The sequence below is a fragment of the Phyllobates terribilis genome, unplaced genomic scaffold (genome assembly GCF_046119375.1).
Source record: "Phyllobates terribilis strain yellow unplaced genomic scaffold, ASM4611937v1 Scaffold_7__3_contigs__length_470593459, whole genome shotgun sequence".
NCBI lineage: Eukaryota > Metazoa > Chordata > Amphibia > Anura > Dendrobatidae > Phyllobates > Phyllobates terribilis.
Window position 1 is genome coordinate 319,467,650 of NW_027362767.1, and position 17,786 is coordinate 319,485,435.

Genomic DNA, 17,786 nt, shown 5'->3' on the forward strand with positions numbered 1-17,786 from the left:
CCGAGAGTTTACATGGGGCCAGATGATTTATAAATACATTTATAAGTCAACACAACACAATAGTGTATTTCTCTTGGATTAACAAATCTAATCGTCTGACTAATTAAGATTATAGGCTGTATTGTCACAGTGTAATGTATGTGTAATGTATTAGCATGTGAACATTTTTGTATAAGTGGATGGGACATGACGGCTGAGTGGCTCAGATACACTACATGCACAGGAGCCCCTCAGTACCAGAGTCTGTCCCTGGGCTGGGCATTATAGGCTGCCACAGTTGGCAGAACTGAAGGACATTACTTAGTTATGGGTTAACATAGCAATCTCAGCACTTCATTATAGTGTCATGGGGGTGTTTATGAGGTGAAAGAGAAAGCCTCTTAACTCTCACACCCATCTACATACTGCTGCCATTATTAACAGTGGAATATAGAGGGTTAAAAGGAACTTGTCACCAGATTTTCCCCTTGTAAAGTACGGCCAGCATCTTTCAGCCCTCTTTCACAGCATTATAGTATGCTGAATACACGTCCCCCATCCCCACTGCAAGGCAAAAAAACAGCTTTTATTATACTCACATACACTGCGGTCTGGTCTGATGGGCGTCTCTGGTCTTGATCCAGCGCTTCCTTTCTTGTTGCGATCGCCATTCTCCTTCTCTGCTGTTGTGTGGATCACGTGTCCTATGTCATCCACACAGTTTTCCCTGACGCCCCCCTGCACAGGGGTACTTCTCTCTGCCCTGCCGAGGGCAGAGCAAAGTGCTGTAGTACGCATGCGCAGTGAAAAGCCAAAGAGCGCCGATGATCTGTAGGTAAAGTTGGCGCATGCACACTACTGAACTTTGCTCTGTCCTCGATATGGCAGAGAGAAGTGCGTCTGCACAGGAGCTTGATGGAGGACACTGTGTGGATGACGTAGGACACTTTATCCACATGATGCAGGGAAGAAGGATGGCAATAGCAAGAAGAGAGGCTCTGGTTCACGACCAAAGACACCCATCAGACTGGACCGCAGTGTGAGTATAATAAAAGGTCTTTTTTTTGCCTTGGAGAGCGGATTGGGGACATGTATGTGCGTGCCATTTGCAGAGCTTCTAATTGCCAGAACAGCAGAAATCCCCCCAAAAGTTATCCTATTTTGGAAATTACACCACTCATTAATTAATCTACACTATATTGACTATATTGACCCCATAGGTGTTTTCCATTAATAAGCATTCATTGGATGCTGCAGACTTAAAATTGCAAATATGCCATTTTAGTGCCTAATACATTGTGCCCAGATTCTGCTCTGGAGATGCGCACCCCATAAATTAAATGAGTGACAGAGACATCTACAGGGTTAAATGGCCACAATTGGTGCTCAGTCTGAATGTAGCTGTTACTGCAATGTCAGCTGTACAGCTGACACCTGCTGCTGATGGGTTATTAAATGCAATGGTACACTTATTTTTCAGACTGCTCCATAATTGTTACTTACATAAAACTGAGATCACATTTTATTAGGGGTTATCTGGCACTTTTTTATTTCCCCAATGGGGCTATGACTGTGCTAGAAAATATATAGAAATCCAGCACTCCAGAATAAAGTGAATGAAGACAAATTTTATTACATATGCTCCATCTTGGTGTGTTAACATGACGTTTCGGTCAGAATGACCTTTATCAAACACCTAAATCTATTGCTGTTCCAGACCAGACGTATGCAAACATCTCCTCCCCATTCCATCTCCATTATCTCCCATTCGGTTCTCCGGACTTCCCTCATGGTTTATCTGACCCAGTTTTCTAGCTCTGGATCTCTTGGAGAAGGTTTCAGGGTAACCAAATCAGAACAAGCACTGATTGACCTTCATTGGAGGCTCTAGAAGATATCGTGGATCCCATGCCACTGGGAACCTGGCGTTCTCTCCAACTCTGCCATTTTCTCAGCTTCCTCCCAAATTATGCCCAAGTCACACAAAGCCCTTCCTCATTTGAAAATCTGTGTAAGAGAAGGTGTGATTCGCTATACACTTTTGTCTGTGCGCTCCCTGCTTGTCAACCCATCGGACCAACCTCCTTCCAGATTTTTAACACAATGGGAGGATGATTTGGGAATCACTCCACATAAATCCTACATAAGTTCACGTTTTCAGGAATCAAACTACAAAGTCTTGTCAAGGCGGTATAGGGTTCTGGTTAAATTAAACATGTTTCCCTTCATTGACTCTAAGTGTTGGAGATGTAGATCTCTTCCGTCAAATTTTTTGGTCCTGTCCGGTATTACATCCGTTCTGGACTAAAGTGAAGAGCATTATCAGGTCGGTTACAGGCATTACAACTGACTCGGGCCTTGAACTGTTCTTCCTACAACTCTGTGAGACCTCCGTTTCCTCCTATAAACTTTCTCTCCTAAGATTTTTAGTGATGACTGCGAGTTTCCATTCCTCTGTCTTGGAAGAAAGCCAATTCACCTACATTGTCCCTTTGGATTTCTAAGGTCAATGATCTAGTGTATATGGAGGACATGACTGCTTCACTTTACAGTAGATATGAGGCCTTCTATAAAACTTGGTACTATTGAATGGAGTTCCATCACTCTAGTGAATATGGAAGCCTCTTGCTCTCTGACCCTTGGACTTGATTGCCCTTGGGTCATGATTGAATGGTCATCTGGTTTGGTTCCCCGGTTCCTTGTTTTATTCCCCTTTCCCACTTCTCATCCCGTCCACCCCTCTCTTTTTGTCTTTACCTTTCCTCTTGATGATATTCCCTTTGCTTTCTGCTCTTTTTCTTTTCCTCTATATAAAATGAAAAACTTTGACGAAACTAAAAACCGCATGGTGGGCTTCCGCTTACGTTATGGATGTTTGCCTCCTATTTTAGGACTTTGAGTTCTTCTATGTATTGATTGTCATATGATATTTCTGTAATGCAATGTTTCACTTTGCCTTTGTCTCTATTATCGTTTCAATAATTAATAAAAAAAATATAAAAAAAAACCCCAAACACCTGGGTGTGAAGGATCACCTGAAAGGAATATAGCACAAGGAGAAAAGGGTGACTGCCATCCCTATGTGGAGAGCGCTCTCCACATGACAATGGCAGTCGCCCTTTTCTCCTTGTGCAATATTCCATTAATGTGATCCTCCACGCCCAGGTGTTTGTTTGATGAAGTTAGTTCTGGACGAAATGTCACGTTAACACACCAAGATGGACCATATGTAATAAAATTTGTCTTCATTCACATTATTCTGGAGTGCTGGATTTCTGTATATTTTCTATTACTACAGGATTGGAGCCTATCCGAGCACAGGAAAATAAAACCAGGAGTGCCACATTTCCGATTATATATTACCTGCCTGTGCTGCCCTACAACGATCTCTGCCTGCACAGAGAAGTTATAATAAGCTCCTAACAGCAATTCTCCTGCTTCCTATGACTTCACATCGACAGAGCAGCTCCTTCTCTTCCGCTCTGATCTGTCAGTAGGGTGTCACTGCCGCTGATTGAGTCTGAGCTGGCTGTCAATCTACTCAATCAACATGACATTTAACAGTGACGCCCCATCAGCAGAGTGGAGAGGAAGAGAAGGAATTGCTCTGTCACCCGAAGCAGGATAATTGGCACTCTAAGCTATGAATGATCGTTGTAGGGCAGCACAGTCAGGTAATTAGCAGCTAAACCTAGCATAAAAACAATGAATAGATACCCTGAAGTGAGTAAATAAATAGTAGCACTACATGGAAAAAACATAGGGTACTTAGTTGACACTATTTTGATCGAAAGAGCATGAAAGCCATCCCACCGCGACAAAGTGTATCCAATCAGTATGGTCCCTAACTCTAGTATCTCACCTCACTATGTGCCAGCAGGCCTCAAAATAGACGGGGGGCATAGAAGGGTCGGTGCCTGACTATGTTTTGCACCTGCCTGTGGAAACTAAATAGACAAGATGTACACCACAAAGCGGAGTGGCCCCTCTCCAAATGTACCAAGTAGAAGAAACTAACGCAAACTAAAACTATACGCCAGCATACTTGTTAGAATAAGTACAATATGTATGTGCACATTCACACTGCGGTAAGTAACAGACAAAACCTAGAATAACAATGAAACAGTAACCTGCAGAAAGAAAATTAGCACTAGTAAAACATGTAACTAACATAGGGTACTTAGTTAACACTACTTTGATCAAAAGAGCGTAAAAGCCATCCCACCATGACAAGGGACCATCCTGATTGGGTACACCTTGTCGTGGTAAGATGACTTTCACGCTTTTTTGATCAAAATAGTGCCAACTAAGTACTCTATGTTATTTATATGTATTATTTATTTAATCTATTTTTTATTGTTGTTATTGTTATTATTATCTCTAGTTGTTATTATTATTAGTATTATTATTATTATTGGAACTTCTGTATTTTGTCCTTGTTAGGTTGTGTTGTTAGTATTAGGACCAGGAGGTGGCAGCAACTTGCTGATTTCACTTGTTTTCTTGAATTACATAGAAGAATGAAGCAACAAGTTGTAACTCCCGGCTTTGTCTAGAAGGCTTTGCACTGATGTTCTGTGTGACGTGCACCTGCTTTTCTTCACCAGGAATGTTTATATAAGGTTTATAATTTCTATGCTTTAAACCAAATATGACCCCATATGACCTGTGTTTTTCTGAAATTAGTTTTACTATTTTTTATAATTTTATTGCTTTGGTTTCTAGTTGACAGGTTTATTATTATAAGATTATCAATTACTGGCCAGTAGAGTTGGTGCAAATCAATTCGCACTACCCGATCCATCAACTACAACAGCAGTCTGTGGCCCCTAGATGGAGGTCCTGAGAACCGCCTCTTACCTAAAGGCATCCCTGGCTCCTCTTTTGATTAGCTGGCATTGCACAATGTCATCATTGCGGCGGTATGCATATCTGACGTTGTGCCAGGCTGGTTAATCAAAAGGATAGCCACAGATGCTGAGAGGTAGGAGGCGATTCTCATGGCTACCATACTAAACACACAGATTACTGACGTGGACAATGGATTGGGTAGTTCAAATCGATTCGCCCCAACTCTATTGAGCAGTCAACACACTTTCTTGTCCCCCCAGCTGCGCAGTGCAGTGTCGTGATATTATCACCCTGACAGCCCTGTACTTTTTACACATATGGGAGAGACCTGTCAATCAACTGGTGCAGGGCGGGGAGAAGCTGCACCAGACTAGTCACATCTCTCCTTTTAGTCCCCGGATGGCTTTTCAAACTCTGTTTTCTTTGAAATGTCGCAGCATTTCAGAGTAAACCATACTGGATATAATCGAGCAGCCAGTTTCTGATTCATGCTGCCTGTGGTTTGGGCATCATGAATCTAATGATAGGTTCCCCTTAAGTCCTCCATGTACAATAGATTAAAATCAGCTATACTCAACATTATGAGCAGGATCAGACTACGGTGTAATGCGTATCGGTGTCTTCCAACTCTTCCCTGGCAGATTATGTTGAGTGAGAGAAGGATCTAGCCTGTTGGATTTCCAATCCTTTTTTTTTTACTTTAGAGATAAGCTGCTGCTAAAGGCAGAGTTGGACTGGCCTCCCGGGGAACTGGAGAATCCTCCGGTGGGCCCAGGCTTCTTCTTCAGGGGAGTTTATAGAGCAGACCTTGCAGGAGCAAGCAATCAAGTGATAACCGATCGAATCAGTAACCAGAGCCGAATCATAACATTGTGTATCTTATGGCTATATCACTTGATTGGTTGCCTGATGAAAATTAGCCCAGGTTCGAAAAACCCCTTTAATGATAATACATTGGTTTTGTATAGATGTAAGGTGGGCCCTCAGAATCAAGTCCTCTGGTGGGCCCAATGCTCCTCAGTCTGACACTGGCTAAAGGAGTCTGGAAGCGGCTCTCAGAGAGAACTCGGCAGCACCCGGCCGAGCTTTCCTCTGCATGGGAAAGCTGGGAGAGATAGCTGTCAGCTAATATGTACGGGGAACTTTAGGGATCATTGGCTTAAAACATTGCAAAACATTGATTGACAATTCATCCTGCTCCATACACTATTTACATGGGACTGCTGCCAGGACAGATAACAACAGTTGATCGGTGGGGTGCAAATTGCTAATTTTAGATCATCAGTATCATAGTAGTGAAAAACCCCTTTAACATTTTGCATACAAAATATCACCAATAATTGTACACTAAAATAGAAACAATGTAGCCTTGATCTGGTAAGTTTTTCTGTTTTTTTTATGAAGTTTATGTGAAACTGAGGTGTTAAACAATTCTAGGACTTTAGTGTAGTTCCAATCCTGTCCGGCCAGAGGTTTGTTAGATCAAACACATTCTTTCTTGACTAAAAAGGAAATAAAGAAATCTGATATTTTTCTGTATAATAAAAATGTTTTTTTAAAGTTATGAAGGCCAATTTACTCTGTAAATCTGAGTTTATATCCAGTGATTTTCTTGTAGTAACTTTAATGAGGCATATATCTGTGTACATTGTTTGTCACGACCTGTGATTTCATATTCACACTGCTGTTGAATCCCTGCACAGTATTAATCTGCCATCCATGACCAGTTATGTTATAGAGTGGAATCAATTGACCAGATTGGTATATAATATTGCTGAAAAATCCAAATACTGTTTCATTTATTGTTGTACTTACTACGGTCTCATGATTGGTAGGCAGTTCCATTCAGCGGCTGACAACTTTACTTGTGTAGGTGTGCAGAAACAGTTGTCAGTCACTAAGCCAGACAATACAATAAACCCCAACTGAGCAATGATTTGAAGAGTGACATCAGAAAATGATCTATTGTTTCAAGTTTTTGATGTTAAACATATTTTAATAATTTGTGTATTTTTTCCATACATTATCTATATAAAGAATCCTCAAAGGGACACTTTGTGCAACATCCAAAATCCCCACCAATCAGCTGCTCCCGATGCTGGCGGAGGCAGAAAGTGCTCAGAAGCAGAGTTGCACAGCACAGCTCCATCAACCGCCGCGGCCGCGGCTGGGAACTGCTCATCCGCCTTCTATGGATTTGACTGTAAGAATCCCAAACAACCCCTTTAAATCTTAGTTTGGTAACTGAGCCTCGTAATGGGCTGATACTTCCTGTTCTCTAGAGATCACTGTTTATTAGTCATCTTATTAATATCACTGGAAGGATTACAATGACAGCATATAGACAGCATAGAACCATTTACCATTTGTAAGGACACATCTAGAATATGGGATGCAGTTTTGGGCTCCGCATTTTAAAAGAATATTTAGAAGTTAAAATCAGTTAAAAAGTGGACAAGTAAATTTTTACAAGGGATGGAGGCCTCTCATATGATGAGAGGTTGGAAAAGTTGGGCTTGTTTAGCTTAGAAAAGCGACGCCTCAGGAGGGGATCTCATTTATATGTATAAATTCAATTATGGAAGGAGAAAGTCATGTGCCAGTCCTTTGTACAGACCGAAAACATTTCAAAGGACCATTGGGCACTCATTACGGGTGGAGGAAAGGCGATTTCCGCAGCTAAACAGGAAAGGGTTCTTTACAGTCAGAGCAGTCAGACTGTGGAATGCCGACCACAAGAGGTAGTGATGGCCGACACTATAACAGCATTTAAACAGGTAGTAAATGTTAGTTGTGGAAAACCCCTTTTAAAAAGTTGATTCTCATCAAATTAAAACTGCTGGCTGATTAGCTGAAAGGAATCATGTGATTAGCATTGTAAAAAGAGTACACTTGTCAATGGTCCCACATACGGGAGTTTAGGGGGCTACTTAGTAAGTAAAGTATCACCCATTAGCACTGTTTAAGTAGGACATCAAATAAATGCCCTAAAAATAACAGCCGAAATTCCAAAACAATATGGAGAACTCACCTGCCCTGACTCCTGCAATATATCTTCCCTTGCCTTGACTGCTGGGGGGCTTATGACCCTGATTTGCCTAATGCTTACTTACTCTTACTTTCCTCGATGTTAGATGTTATCCTCCGGACTGACTTAAGGGGGGTTTACAAAGTGTAATATAGATGGTGGTATGCATCGTGGATTGGCTCTTCTGTTTATACCAAAGGAACCAAACTATTACAGATAACTGATTTTGTTAATAGAAATGATGGTTAAAACAACAGAAAAATGAACAGAAAGAAAAAATCCCATGTTTATATATCCTTATCACCTCACAAGTTATTTCTCAAGGCAAAATCCTTTGGAAAGTCTCCAATTCATGCTATCCAGACAGCACTGCTGAGAGGCGTGAAACAGCTGTTGACAGGAGTGTTTAATCTGACTACTGAGGTTTCTGCCTCTTAAAGGGAACATGTCATGTGAAAAACTGCTATTAACCTCTAGATATGGGGTTATTCTGCAGGTTAATAGTGTTCTGAAGCCATGCGGCCGCTGCACTGAAAGTATGTCTGCCAGGAGGAAATTAACTTTATTCCTACGAGCAACCTCCGGCTTTCAGTCATAGAGGTGCGGCCGGCATGGCTTCAATCATCGCTCAGTACATAGTGTGCAATGGCTGTAAGCATGCGCCAACACTGACTGACAGCCATCTCTGCAGAGGATCAGTGCAGAGACAGCTGTCAGTCAATGTGCTGGGTCATATAGCTGCCGCTCACTGTTTGACTGAACAATGACTGAAGTCGAGCGTCCACTGCTCTGAGAACACCGCTGCCAAGAGGAAATTAACTTTATTCCTTCTGGCAGCCTCCAGCTTTCAGTCATAGAGGCACAGCTTCAGTCACCGCTCTGTTCATAGGTAGTGGCAGCTGAAACCACACCCCATACTGACTGACAGCCGTCTCAGCAGTGCATCATTACAGAACAAGTTGTCAGTGTGGGGCAAGGTTACAGCCGACTCGGTTGTGCACTATGTACTGAGCGGTGACTGTGCCTCTATGACTGAAAGCCGTAGGCTGCCAGGAGGAATAAAGTTAATTTCCTCCTGGCATCGGGGCTCTCACTTTGGCGGCTGCCCAACTTCAGAATGCTATTAACCAGCAGATTAACCCCATATTTTCAACCTGTTTTCACTTTAACATTGCCATCAATGAGCATTCCTAGGAACACTCATTCACAATAATCTTTCAACATAAATGCACTTTAACTTTACGATTACTGAAAGCCATAAATATGAATTATATCTGGATAATATACAGGTGCAAGTCACTAAATTAGAATATCATTAAAAAGTTAATTTATTTCAGTTCTACAATACAAAAAGTGAAACTCATATATTATATAGAGTCATTACAAACAGTTATCTATTTCAAGTGTTTATTTCTGTTAATGTTGATGATTATGATGCGAATATGCCAGTGATCTAAACCGCTATGGTGATGGATGTGGATAAAAGAACACTGAATAAGATGGGGGTAAATGGTCAATTAAGACCTTTTATTAGAAAACCTTGTATAATCCACAACGTGTTTCGACAGCACGCAGGCCGTCTTCATCAGGTGATACAAGGGGGTAGGCTTGGAAAGTTTAAAAAGGGTCCAAGAGAAACTGATTGGACCATCAAAATTAATGACATAAAATCAAGACAATTAACCCCTTATATTAAGATTAAAAACAGAAAAAAGACTTGAACATTTAAACAACATAATCAAATAACCCTAAATAATAACCACAAATTTATAACCACAGATTTATAATTAATCAAACAAATATCCCCAAAGAATATATAAACAAAATACTAAATAATAATAAATAATAAAATTATTATCGTAACTGGGGAATCCCAGCCAGTCTCCCATGCCGGTACTTGCCCAGCCACAAGCTGTACAGAGGCTGCAATCTGACGAGGGCAGGCACATTCAGCTTAGAATGGCCATTGACAATAAACACCCTAAAAAACTATAACATTATAAAATGTATAAAATTTATCAAAATTTATTTTGCCACATTCTCAATAGTGAAATTGTGGCCTTCAGGTGCTAATGTCCCCAATTTGAAAATCCAAAATCTTTCTTTTTTGATTAGATTCGATAAGCAATGTGATTCCTTTTTGTCTATTTGGTCAATAATTTTAAGGGTCATCTTATTGGGATCCCTATGATGTACAGCATTAAAATGTTTAGAAAGACTATGCATTAGATACCCGTTCCGAATATTTTGCCTATGCTTATTCAAACGGGCATGCATAGTTTGCACAGTGCGGCCCACATACTGTAGGCCACATGTGCATTCGAAAAGATAAACCACATAAGTGGATTGACATGTTAATCTATGTTTAATCAAAAAACGTTCCCCAGTCGTACTAGATGTAAAATTTAGTGCTCCATCAACGATACTGTGACAACATAAACATCAGGCTTTTACCGTAGCTGTACAAGGGTGCGCAAGCTTCGGGGTAAGTGGCCTTTTGGCCCCCAATTACTTTTCATTTAATCACAGTTGTCCTCACATTGCGCCCATGTTTCTCTTTTTCTCTTTCTATGTTAACACTACTGCGTGGGATCATTTCCCCTGTGAGCTGCATCGTGGAGAGCACCTGCATTATCCAATTTTTTGGACATTGTTCATCTAAGGTTTTATATAAACTTTATTCCAGCAAACTTCTAATTATCATTGGTGGGCTATTTTATTAGTTTCTATTTATGTGATTGTATGATTTCAATATTTGTTATTTATATTTTGTATATTTTATGTGTTTTTTTACCCCTATTATTATAATAATGGATTTTTTCCAAGCCAATCGGGGACCCCTTAGAGAATCCTTAATTATTAATGCTTTGGGGAAAACAACTTCTATTAAGGAGAATTGTTCCCCTGTTTGCCTGCCCTGGCTTAATAACGACGGTAAGCGACTTATGGCTGATTTGTTTATATCATAAGAAAATAAGAGCAAAACAGAAATTCTAAATCATATTGACACTATGTTTTTAAATAGATATATAGATGAAAATTTAGTCCCTAGGGGGCTAAGGTTATCTCAAAAATCTTCTTTTCCACATGATCTAGATTTTACTTTGAAATGGGATGGTTTCTCCCTACAATGTTAATTTGGTTTTATGAGATTATTAATAGATAAGAGGAATACCTTAGCTGAGAAGGCTTTGGATGATTTAAAGATTATTAGAAAAAATGTAGAAATATACTCATATTCATTAGATTTTAGGGAATCTGATTATAACCTTAGATTGAGATTAGATAAATATGAGGAGGATCTAATGAAAAAGAAAGTGGTTAAGTTGTTTCGGGATAGGAAGGATGCAGATCCTACGATAGAGGATATTGATATGGAGATTGAGGATCCCCTATCAGGAGCTCCTAATAATAATGATCACACAAAAAAATCTAGTAATTTTGGCAATAAAATTCAAAATTCTCAGCGGTTTCTAAAATCAGATATACAAAAAAGTTTTTATGATCAACATAAAGATAAGCTCAAAATTAAAGGGTGTGTTGATGTTGATAATAAAAACAAAGAAAGATTTTTCATAGAGCCGGTTGCTACTAGCTCGGTGCTGTAATGCACACGCCCGGGCTGAGCGGCGTGTGCGTGTATATGTAGTGATTCCACTGGACCGTGCCGGAGAGTGAATGCCTGGAGGGGCGTAACTAAGTATCCACCCGATCCGACCAGGGTCGCACGACGGCATACGACGCCAGTGCACCAAGGAGGAACCGAGTAGAGGGACCAGGTGCTACTCCAGGACAGACCCCGGACACGGCTGTTGACCCACACAGGGGAATACAGGAACAGGCAGGTTAGGCTGGCACACAGACTGCTGGGTATAGGCAGACACGGCGGGTATGCAAACTGGCGGCTGCTGGAGAGCACGACTGGTATGCAGGCAGGGAGGGAGGTACTGGCAGGTACGACAGGTTGGAGCACCGAGTGGATAGGACCCAGTACAGACTGGGACTCAGGAACAGAACTGCAGATGTGGTGGACAAACAGCAGAGCGAGGCCGCCCAGAGCGGCGAGCAAGAGCAGAACAAGACGAGACCGCCTGGAGCGGTGAGCGAGAGAAGAGCAGGACGAGACTGCCGAAGCAGCGAGCAAAGGGTCAGAGCAGAGCGAGACTGCCGGAGCAGCGAGCAAAGGGTCAGAGCAGAGCGAGACTGCCGGAGCAGCGAGCAAAGGGTCAGAGCAGAGCGAGACTGCCGGAGCAGCGAGCAAAGGGTCAGAGCAGAGCGAGACTGTCGGAGCAGCGAGCAAAGGGTCAGAGCAGAGAGAGACTGCCGGAGCAGCGAGCAAAGGGTCAGAGCAGAGCGAGACTGCCGGAGCAGCGAGCAAAGGGTCAGAACAGAGCGAGACTGCCGGACAGGAGAGCAAAGGGTCAGAACAGAGCGAGACTGCTGGAGCAGCGTGCAAAGGGTCAGAGCAGAGCGAGACTGCCGAAGCATCGAGCAAAGGGTCAGAGCAGAGCGAGACTGCCGGAGCAGCGAGCAAAGGGTCAGAGCAGAGCGAGACTGCCGGAGCAGCGAGCAAAGGGTCAGAGCAGAGCGAGACTGCCGGAGCAGCGAGCAAATGGTCAGAGCAGAGCGGAAACCGCAGGAGCCGTGAGCAAGGCAGAGCAGAGTGGAACAGGGCTCTGTTCACAAGGAACAGACTGGAAGGGAAAGGCAGAACCAGGTACACACAAGATACTTGCAATGAAGTAGCGAGTGGACTCTAAACTCACAAACGGGAGTACAGGGACAACGAGTAGGAGTTAGGTACGGGATCACATTCTGCAGGAAAAGGGAAGGTACGGACATAGAGAAAAACAGGTAACAGGCTAGGAGAGTATTCAGACAAGATCAGACACAGCAGCAAGATACAGGAGCGGTTCTAGGTATGCGGCCCCTAGAAGATAGTTCAGACAGGACACAGTTCAGACATGGCAACTGATACCGCAAGGCAGGAAACATAGACAGAGCAGCTCCTTCTCTTCCGCTCTGATCTGTCAGTAGGGTGTCACTGCCGCTGATTGAGTCTGAGCTGGCTGTCAATCTACTCAATCAACATGACATTTAACAGTGACGCCCCATCAGCAGAGTGGAGAGGAAGAGAAGGAATTGCTCTGTCACCCGAAGCAGGATAATTGGCACTCTAAGCTATGAATGATCGTTGTAGGGCAGCACAGTCAGGTAATTAGCAGCTAAACCTAGCATAAAAACAATGAATAGATACCCTGAAGTGAGTAAATAAATAGTAGCACTACATGGAAAAAACATAGGGTACTTAGTTGACACTATTTTGATCGAAAGAGCATGAAAGCCATCCCACCGCGACAAAGTGTATCCAATCAGTATGGTCCCTAACTCTAGTATCTCACCTCACTATGTGCCAGCAGGCCTCAAAATAGACGGGGGGCATAGAAGGGTCGGTGCCTGACTATGTTTTGCACCTGCCTGTGGAAACTAAATAGACAAGATGTACACCACAAAGCGGAGTGGCCCCTCTCCAAATGTACCAAGTAGAAGAAACTAACGCAAACTAAAACTATACGCCAGCATACTTGTTAGAATAAGTACAATATGTATGTGCACATTCACACTGCGGTAAGTAACAGACAAAACCTAGAATAACAATGAAACAGTAACCTGCAGAAAGAAAATTAGCACTAGTAAAACATGTAACTAACATAGGGTACTTAGTTAACACTACTTTGATCAAAAGAGCGTAAAAGCCATCCCACCATGACAAGGGACCATCCTGATTGGGTACACCTTGTCGTGGTAAGATGACTTTCACGCTTTTTTGATCAAAATAGTGCCAACTAAGTACTCTATGTTATTTATATGTATTATTTATTTAATCTATTTTTTATTGTTGTTATTGTTATTATTATCTCTAGTTGTTATTATTATTAGTATTATTATTATTATTGGAACTTCTGTATTTTGTCCTTGTTAGGTTGTGTTGTTAGTATTAGGACCAGGAGGTGGCAGCAACTTGCTGATTTCACTTGTTTTCTTGAATTACATAGAAGAATGAAGCAACAAGTTGTAACTCCCGGCTTTGTCTAGAAGGCTTTGCACTGATGTTCTGTGTGACGTGCACCTGCTTTTCTTCACCAGGAATGTTTATATAAGGTTTATAATTTCTATGCTTTAAACCAAATATGACCCCATATGACCTGTGTTTTTCTGAAATTAGTTTTACTATTTTTTATAATTTTATTGCTTTGGTTTCTAGTTGACAGGTTTATTATTATAAGATTATCAATTACTGGCCAGTAGAGTTGGTGCAAATCAATTCGCACTACCCGATCCATCAACTACAACAGCAGTCTGTGGCCCCTAGATGGAGGTCCTGAGAACCGCCTCTTACCTAAAGGCATCCCTGGCTCCTCTTTTGATTAGCTGGCATTGCACAATGTCATCATTGCGGCGGTATGCATATCTGACGTTGTGCCAGGCTGGTTAATCAAAAGGATAGCCACAGATGCTGAGAGGTAGGAGGCGATTCTCATGGCTACCATACTAAACACACAGATTACTGACGTGGACAATGGATTGGGTAGTTCAAATCGATTCGCCCCAACTCTATTGAGCAGTCAACACACTTTCTTGTCCCCCCAGCTGCGCAGTGCAGTGTCGTGATATTATCACCCTGACAGCCCTGTACTTTTTACACATATGGGAGAGACCTGTCAATCAACTGGTGCAGGGCGGGGAGAAGCTGCACCAGACTAGTCACATCTCTCCTTTTAGTCCCCGGATGGCTTTTCAAACTCTGTTTTCTTTGAAATGTCGCAGCATTTCAGAGTAAACCATACTGGATATAATCGAGCAGCCAGTTTCTGATTCATGCTGCCTGTGGTTTGGGCATCATGAATCTAATGATAGGTTCCCCTTAAGTCCTCCATGTACAATAGATTAAAATCAGCTATACTCAACATTATGAGCAGGATCAGACTACGGTGTAATGCGTATCGGTGTCTTCCAACTCTTCCCTGGCAGATTATGTTGAGTGAGAGAAGGATCTAGCCTGTTGGATTTCCAATCCTTTTTTTTTTACTTTAGAGATAAGCTGCTGCTAAAGGCAGAGTTGGACTGGCCTCCCGGGGAACTGGAGAATCCTCCGGTGGGCCCAGGCTTCTTCTTCAGGGGAGTTTATAGAGCAGACCTTGCAGGAGCAAGCAATCAAGTGATAACCGATCGAATCAGTAACCAGAGCCGAATCATAACATTGTGTATCTTATGGCTATATCACTTGATTGGTTGCCTGATGAAAATTAGCCCAGGTTCGAAAAACCCCTTTAATGATAATACATTGGTTTTGTATAGATGTAAGGTGGGCCCTCAGAATCAAGTCCTCTGGTGGGCCCAATGCTCCTCAGTCTGACACTGGCTAAAGGAGTCTGGAAGCGGCTCTCAGAGAGAACTCGGCAGCACCCGGCCGAGCTTTCCTCTGCATGGGAAAGCTGGGAGAGATAGCTGTCAGCTAATATGTACGGGGAACTTTAGGGATCATTGGCTTAAAACATTGCAAAACATTGATTGACAATTCATCCTGCTCCATACACTATTTACATGGGACTGCTGCCAGGACAGATAACAACAGTTGATCGGTGGGGTGCAAATTGCTAATTTTAGATCATCAGTATCATAGTAGTGAAAAACCCCTTTAACATTTTGCATACAAAATATCACCAATAATTGTACACTAAAATAGAAACAATGTAGCCTTGATCTGGTAAGTTTTTCTGTTTTTTTTATGAAGTTTATGTGAAACTGAGGTGTTAAACAATTCTAGGACTTTAGTGTAGTTCCAATCCTGTCCGGCCAGAGGTTTGTTAGATCAAACACATTCTTTCTTGACTAAAAAGGAAATAAAGAAATCTGATATTTTTCTGTATAATAAAAATGTTTTTTTAAAGTTATGAAGGCCAATTTACTCTGTAAATCTGAGTTTATATCCAGTGATTTTCTTGTAGTAACTTTAATGAGGCATATATCTGTGTACATTGTTTGTCACGACCTGTGATTTCATATTCACACTGCTGTTGAATCCCTGCACAGTATTAATCTGCCATCCATGACCAGTTATGTTATAGAGTGGAATCAATTGACCAGATTGGTATATAATATTGCTGAAAAATCCAAATACTGTTTCATTTATTGTTGTACTTACTACGGTCTCATGATTGGTAGGCAGTTCCATTCAGCGGCTGACAACTTTACTTGTGTAGGTGTGCAGAAACAGTTGTCAGTCACTAAGCCAGACAATACAATAAACCCCAACTGAGCAATGATTTGAAGAGTGACATCAGAAAATGATCTATTGTTTCAAGTTTTTGATGTTAAACATATTTTAATAATTTGTGTATTTTTTCCATACATTATCTATATAAAGAATCCTCAAAGGGACACTTTGTGCAACATCCAAAATCCCCACCAATCAGCTGCTCCCGATGCTGGCGGAGGCAGAAAGTGCTCAGAAGCAGAGTTGCACAGCACAGCTCCATCAACCGCCGCGGCCGCGGCTGGGAACTGCTCATCCGCCTTCTATGGATTTGACTGTAAGAATCCCAAACAACCCCTTTAAATCTTAGTTTGGTAACTGAGCCTCGTAATGGGCTGATACTTCCTGTTCTCTAGAGATCACTGTTTATTAGTCATCTTATTAATATCACTGGAAGGATTACAATGACAGCATATAGACAGCATAGAACCATTTACCATTTGTAAGGACACATCTAGAATATGGGATGCAGTTTTGGGCTCCGCATTTTAAAAGAATATTTAGAAGTTAAAATCAGTTAAAAAGTGGACAAGTAAATTTTTACAAGGGATGGAGGCCTCTCATATGATGAGAGGTTGGAAAAGTTGGGCTTGTTTAGCTTAGAAAAGCGACGCCTCAGGAGGGGATCTCATTTATATGTATAAATTCAATTATGGAAGGAGAAAGTCATGTGCCAGTCCTTTGTACAGACCGAAAACATTTCAAAGGACCATTGGGCACTCATTACGGGTGGAGGAAAGGCGATTTCCGCAGCTAAACAGGAAAGGGTTCTTTACAGTCAGAGCAGTCAGACTGTGGAATGCCGACCACAAGAGGTAGTGATGGCCGACACTATAACAGCATTTAAACAGGTAGTAAATGTTAGTTGTGGAAAACCCCTTTTAAAAAGTTGATTCTCATCAAATTAAAACTGCTGGCTGATTAGCTGAAAGGAATCATGTGATTAGCATTGTAAAAAGAGTACACTTGTCAATGGTCCCACATACGGGAGTTTAGGGGGCTACTTAGTAAGTAAAGTATCACCCATTAGCACTGTTTAAGTAGGACATCAAATAAATGCCCTAAAAATAACAGCCGAAATTCCAAAACAATATGGAGAACTCACCTGCCCTGACTCCTGCAATATATCTTCCCTTGCCTTGACTGCTGGGGGGCTTATGACCCTGATTTGCCTAATGCTTACTTACTCTTACTTTCCTCGATGTTAGATGTTATCCTCCGGACTGACTTAAGGGGGGTTTACAAAGTGTAATATAGATGGTGGTATGCATCGTGGATTGGCTCTTCTGTTTATACCAAAGGAACCAAACTATTACAGATAACTGATTTTGTTAATAGAAATGATGGTTAAAACAACAGAAAAATGAACAGAAAGAAAAAATCCCATGTTTATATATCCTTATCACCTCACAAGTTATTTCTCAAGGCAAAATCCTTTGGAAAGTCTCCAATTCATGCTATCCAGACAGCACTGCTGAGAGGCGTGAAACAGCTGTTGACAGGAGTGTTTAATCTGACTACTGAGGTTTCTGCCTCTTAAAGGGAACATGTCATGTGAAAAACTGCTATTAACCTCTAGATATGGGGTTATTCTGCAGGTTAATAGTGTTC

General features: G+C 41.7%; 2 long non-coding RNA genes across 2 annotated transcripts in view; one reads left to right on the top strand and one right to left on the bottom strand.

The window, feature by feature from the left end:
• Window positions 1-883, bottom strand: part of LOC141153201 (uncharacterized) — a 70,691-nt gene extending 69,808 nt beyond the window's left edge. The window contains exon 1 of the long non-coding RNA XR_012247260.1: window positions 579-883. This is a non-coding gene — a long non-coding RNA (uncharacterized lncRNA). The remainder of the gene's footprint in view (window positions 1-578) is intronic.
• LOC141153202 (uncharacterized) overlaps window positions 696-17,786 on the top strand; it is a 56,484-nt gene continuing 39,393 nt past the window's right edge. Inside the window, exon 1 of the long non-coding RNA XR_012247261.1 lies at window positions 696-1,018. This is a non-coding gene — a long non-coding RNA (uncharacterized lncRNA). The remainder of the gene's footprint in view (window positions 1,019-17,786) is intronic.